Source organism: Petaurus breviceps, unplaced genomic scaffold (assembly GCF_028583685.1).
Source record: "Petaurus breviceps papuanus isolate PSGF00001 unplaced genomic scaffold, PetGlider_PUasm1.0 90667, whole genome shotgun sequence".
Lineage (NCBI taxonomy): Eukaryota > Metazoa > Chordata > Mammalia > Diprotodontia > Petauridae > Petaurus > Petaurus breviceps.
The window spans coordinates 9751564-9757521 of record NW_027187302.1 but is presented as its reverse complement, the minus strand read 5'-3'; positions in this window follow the sequence as shown (position 1 = coordinate 9757521).

Below are 5958 nucleotides of genomic sequence, written 5' to 3'. Positions count from 1 at the left end.
GCAACCTTCACCTCCTTAACTCACCCCCTATGTCTGAGTTTTAATAAATCAATTAAAATTCCACTTATGTACAGTAGTCATTGGCTTTGAAATATTACCACTACTAAAGTTTGCCTCCAGCACCTTTAGATGTTACAACAGGAGGTCAAGGGATTGTATGACTGTAGGATCTTTTTTCATAGTCACCTTTCAATTAAAGCAGTTGGAAGTTGCTATTAAAATGCCTTTTTGCTATTCAAGAGTCCTGAAAGCTATAATGAGTCAGTTTCCCAAAATAAAACAAATTTCAGCCCACATCACTTTCTTTTACCTTTTAGGTGTGGTTTGATCAGTTCCCTTTCCAAGGGGACTCAGAGTTTTAGTTTTGAGTTATGAGGTTTTAATTTCATTAGAGTGGTTTTGGAGACCTGAACTTGAACCTGGACTTGGAGGCAAAATATCGGGGCTCCAGTTTCCAGTCCTTGTACTAGCTACAGGATCTTAGGTAATTAACTTAGCGCCTACGTGGGATGAATTATGTTGCCTCTACCAGTGCTTTTAGTGAGGATCTAATGAGGCACAGTCAATAAAGTACATTACAAAGCTTACATCATGATATAAACACCAGTGATTATTATTTCAAAGATTTAATGCTAACATTTTCAAGTCACTTTTGTTCACAGCAATACACATATTCTTACTTACCTTTTATTTGGATATTATGACATTGGTCCAACAATACTAATGTATTGAAGCATAATGGATAGAGTATATGACATACTGGGTAGAAAACTGAACCTGAAATCAGGGAGAGCTGGGTTCAAATTCTGCTTCAGACCCTTATTTAACTATGTGACTTTACACAAGTCACTAAATTTCTCTGAGTCTCAGTTTCCTCATCTGTAAAAAATGCAAATAAAACCTAAGACCTGACTAATACAAATAATTAATCCCCTGTGGAAACAAATTTTTTGAATTTGTATTGCATATTTACATTGGACAGGAACCAATGACCATATTCTATATAATTATAACTTCAAATAGTGCTAATTGGAATATATGCAACCTCTTCAGAGAATATATTATTTGCACTAACAGAGACTTAACTGCAATTAAAATGACTAGATAAGAGGGTTAATGTGAGGATCACCTGAGATAATGTCTGTAAAACCCTTCCCTCAGTACTTGGCATATAGTAGGAGCTTAATAATCACTTAATATCACTTCCTTGAGGGCGAAGATTGCTTCACTTTTATATTTGAATTCCAAGACCTAGCATAGTGTCTAGCAACTAGAAGGTGTCTAATAAAAATTGGTTGATTGAATGAATAAATGTTCATTGGTTGTTAATTGATTTGTAAAGCACTCTGCAAACTTTATAGTGCTATATAAATATCAAATAAAACTATTAATCATTTTATATATCTATATATCATACATATATGTCTATGATATATACATGTATATTTATTATTATTGTCTGTTACCCTTCCTAGTTAGATGTTAATTTTAGAAACTGTTTCATTGGTATCTGTAAAGTGAATAGTTGAGAGATGATTCAGTGACTTTGAGTACTAGTAAATTAATGCCCACCTGAAAGTTGTTACCTTACATATTTGAAACCTTCTTCTCTCTTTAAAGAAACAAAAACAAAATCTCCCTGACACTTCAGGGTTCACCATTCTGCTCCTTTTTTAAGTTGGTAATTATAGGAATGGCCTCACTCTCAGGTATAGCTTGGGAATTAATGACCAGCTGGGGTTAATGGCCCACATAAGAGCCATGCGCCATCAACACCATCCAACTAGTCATTAATCCCCAGGAAATGCCCAATTCCTCAATTGTTATGGCTTAATTTAGACTCCCTTCATTTTCATTAAGTCTTAAAAATCTTGCTGCAGCCACCATGAAGCTTTTGTTTTATGATTCTGTGTCCAAACAGTTGAGCAAGAGTGGTTTTCCTAGCTACTGATCAACTCATACAAAAAAGTATTTTATCAAAAGCTGCTTTAAAAGCCATTGAACATCCCCATACATTTCAATCTTTTCAGCAAGTTGAGCTTTATAGTCAAAGATTGGGGTGGAACAATGTTTTATTAGAAGCCATCTTCCCACTCCCTTATCTCACCCCACCAAGTAACTATAAACATTCCGTGTTTTTCTCTCAGGACCAAAAAAAAAATGGTTTTAGAAACATTACTAATATTGTGAGATATCTCGAGGATAGCTTGAGGAAACATTGAAGAGAGGACCAGTCTTGAAAGAAGAAATACAGGTTCATTTTCTACCTCTAACATGGTCTATTAATATGACCCTAGGCAAGAAACTTAAGCTCTCAGTTCCCCAGGTAATGCTTTAAAACTATAAATTTGAGAATACTTCCTGATTTTCATTGATAGAAATAATTTCTTTCCAAGGGAATTACTCATACCATTGAAATCACAAATCTACGAACATATGTGTGTATACTCACACATGTGTGTATATGTATGTCGATGTGTGTACTTCTGTGTTTATATATGAATTTTTATGTATAAATATGTAGGCATATTACACACAGAGGCACACACACATATGCATACATTTATATGGATAACTAGGTGGTGCAGCTGATAGAGTGCTGGGCCTGGAATCGGGAAGACTCATCTCCTTGAGTACAAATATGGCCCTAGATAGTTAATAGCTGTGTGACCCTGGGCAAGTCATTTAACTCTATTTACCTTTAGTTTCCTCATCTGTAAAATGAGCTGGAGAAAGAAATGACAAACCACTTCAGTATTTTTGCCAAGAAAACCCCAAATGGGGTTATGAAGAGTTGGACATGACTGAAAAAACAATTGAACAACAACATGTTTATATGGGTATGCATGTTTGTATAAATGTATGTGTGAGTATGTATATATGTATGTGTATGTGTGTGTGTGTGTGTGTGTATAACACAGATGCTCCATCAGCCACCACCACACTATCCATAAATGAAACCATCAGTTACAGCAAATGGAGAAGTTTTGAATGCTGTGGGTAAGTTCACTTACCTTGGTAGTGTTCTTGGTAGTGTACTTTCTAGGGATGTACATATTGATGATGAGGTTGACACATGCATTGCCAAAGCTAGCTCAGTATTTTGGAGGCTCTGAAGGAAAATATGGAAGAGAAGAGGTGCTTGATTACCAGGCTGAAGGTTTACAGAGCCATTGTGCTGACCTCATTGTTGTATGCCTGTGAAACCTGTATAGTATACCAGTGCCACACCAGGAAACTGAATCGCTTCCATTTGAACTGTCTTGGGAAGATTCTGAAGATCACCTGGAAGGATAAGGTACCAGGCACTGAGGTCCTTATTCTAACTAAACCTCCAAGCATTCAAACTATGCTTCAGAGAGTTCAACTCCAATGGGCTGGCCACATTGTTTGAATGCTAAATGTATGCTTGCCAGAAAGACTATTCTATAGAGAATTCACACAAGGCAAGCATTCACCTGGTGGTCAGAAGAAGCAATACAAGGACACTCTCAAGGTCTCTCTCAAGAACTTTGGAATTGAGGGGGCTGGGTGGTGCAGTGACTAGAGCACTGGCCCTGGAGTCTGGAGGACCTGAATTCAAATCCGGCCTCAGACACTTAACACTTACTAGCCATGTGACCTTGGGCAAGTCACTTACCCCCAATTTCCTTGCCTTCCCCCCTCCAAAAAAAAAGCAAAAAAAAACCCTTTGAAATTGATTGTGTGACATGGGAGACACTGGCTCAGGACCACAGAGTGTGCCCACATCAGAGAAGGTGCTATGGTCTTATGAGCAAAGCAGAATTGAGACAACTCAAAGGAAAGGCAGGATGCACAAATTGGGAGTATCCATTCCACATGTTCACTTGGACTATTTGTGCCTGACTTGTGGTAGAGCATTCCAAACTCCTATTGGTATGATCAACCATAGTTGGACACATTGAAACTTAACTCTAGCATCGGGATGACATTTTGGTCCTTTTCAAGAATAAAGGGTAACAACCAACCAACATTTATAAAAGCATATATGTGTGTATATGTGTATAGTGGATATATAGATACACATATGTGTGTATATGTATGTGTATGTGTATATATATGGTACATGCAATATAAGCACAATATACATGCCCCACATATATATATATATATGGTGTGTATACATATACATCCTCCCAAGTATTTACTGTATTTATCACCAAGATACTTCTAACTCAAAAATAAATTACCATAACATATAATCAATAGAGGAACAGCATGGTATAGTGAAAAGGATAGGCTTGGAGTTAGGAATTCAAATTCTGCCTCAAAAATAAGGTATCTGTGAGAACATAACGTGTCTGCTCAGTGCCCTATCAGCAATTCTCTAATTCCAAGGTACAGATAAGCAATCAATCTACTTTGGTGTGGAGAGAGTTCCATTCTAAGGAGTCCCCTATAGCAAGTAAATCTCTCTTTTACTCTCTCTCTCTCTCTCTCTCTCTCTCTCTCTCTCTCTCTCTCTCTCTCTCTCTCTCTCTCTCTCTCTCTCTCTCTCTCTCTCTGTCTCTCTCTCTCTCTCTCTCTCTCTCTCTCTCTCACACACACACACACACACACACACACACACACACAGAATTGTCTCAAACAACTGAAGATTAACTGCCTTTCCCTTTCAGATATTCCACTGCCTGTAAGGACATAGCCTTGCTTACTTTCTATATCTCTAGCACTTATACTTCATTCACAGAAATTGGAAGCTTCAGTGACCCTGTTCTTGGTTCATTTCCCTTTCCCACTGGATACATGGAACAGCAGCAGGGTTATGAGAAGTGACAGTAAAGGACAAGAGAGGTGAGAAGGAATTTGAGAGGTTTCATTAATATGTTAGAAGTCTTTCTCTACCAAAGTCAATGATGGGAAGAGAATAAGAGCCTTACAGAAAGAATAATATTTACGCTTTAGTCTAAAAGAGAACCAGGCCCTTACAGCTCATTTTTAGAGTATTTAACAAAAAAACTAAGAATAGAACATAGGTAAAGTCTTAATTAGGTGATTTTATGTGAAAACACAAAATAAGGGAATCCTGGAGAAACACAATTAGAAACTCTCTTAACTCTGAAACACGTTCTTGTAAAACAAATACAACTCAATCTACTTTGGACAAACTTCTAGAGATCCAAGACCAAGTTCCATGGAATCCATTTGTAACCCTAGCATTGGGGGACAGAACTAACCAGTAACAACAGGTTGTTTTCTTGTTAAAGTCATGCCTTGGGGCAGCTGCGCAGCTGCACAGAAGATTGGGGTTCTAGACTTGTCTCTTCACTCAGCTCTAGAACCTGCTATTTCTTTCTTCATTTCAATAGTCTCTAAGGCTCAGTTACCTTATCTAGAGATTGGGAAGTTTGGTCTAGTCGATTTCTAATATCCTTTCAAATTCTAATCTGATTCTACAAATCAATGTAATACTAACTGCTAAAATCAATCAGTCATTCAGTCATCAAGCATATATTAAGTTGCTACGACCTGCTTGCCATTGTTCCTAATCCTAGGGATAAAAAGAAAAAAATAAAAGTCTTTATACTCAGAGTATACATTTTACCAGAAAATGACGTAGAGGATGCTAGATGGTTCAGTGTTAAGAGTTTGCAATCAGGAAGAGCTGAGTTCAAATCCTGTCTCAGACATTTATAACTAGTATGATGCTGGTCAGATCAGTTCACTTCTGCCTGCCTCATTTTCCTCTTTTGTAAAATGGGGAAAATAATAGTACCTTCCAAATGTTGTTGTGAGGATAAAATGAAACGATATTGGAAAAATACTTTGTAAACTTTAAAGTGCTAAATAAATGGTAATTTTTATTGGGGTTTTTCTTTTTTGGCTCTTTGGAGGGGGGAGGGGAGGGAAATTGGGGTTAAGTGACTTGTCCAAGGTCACACAGGTAGTTTGTGTGTGTGTGTGTGTGTGTGTGTGTGTGTGTGTGTGTGTGTGTGT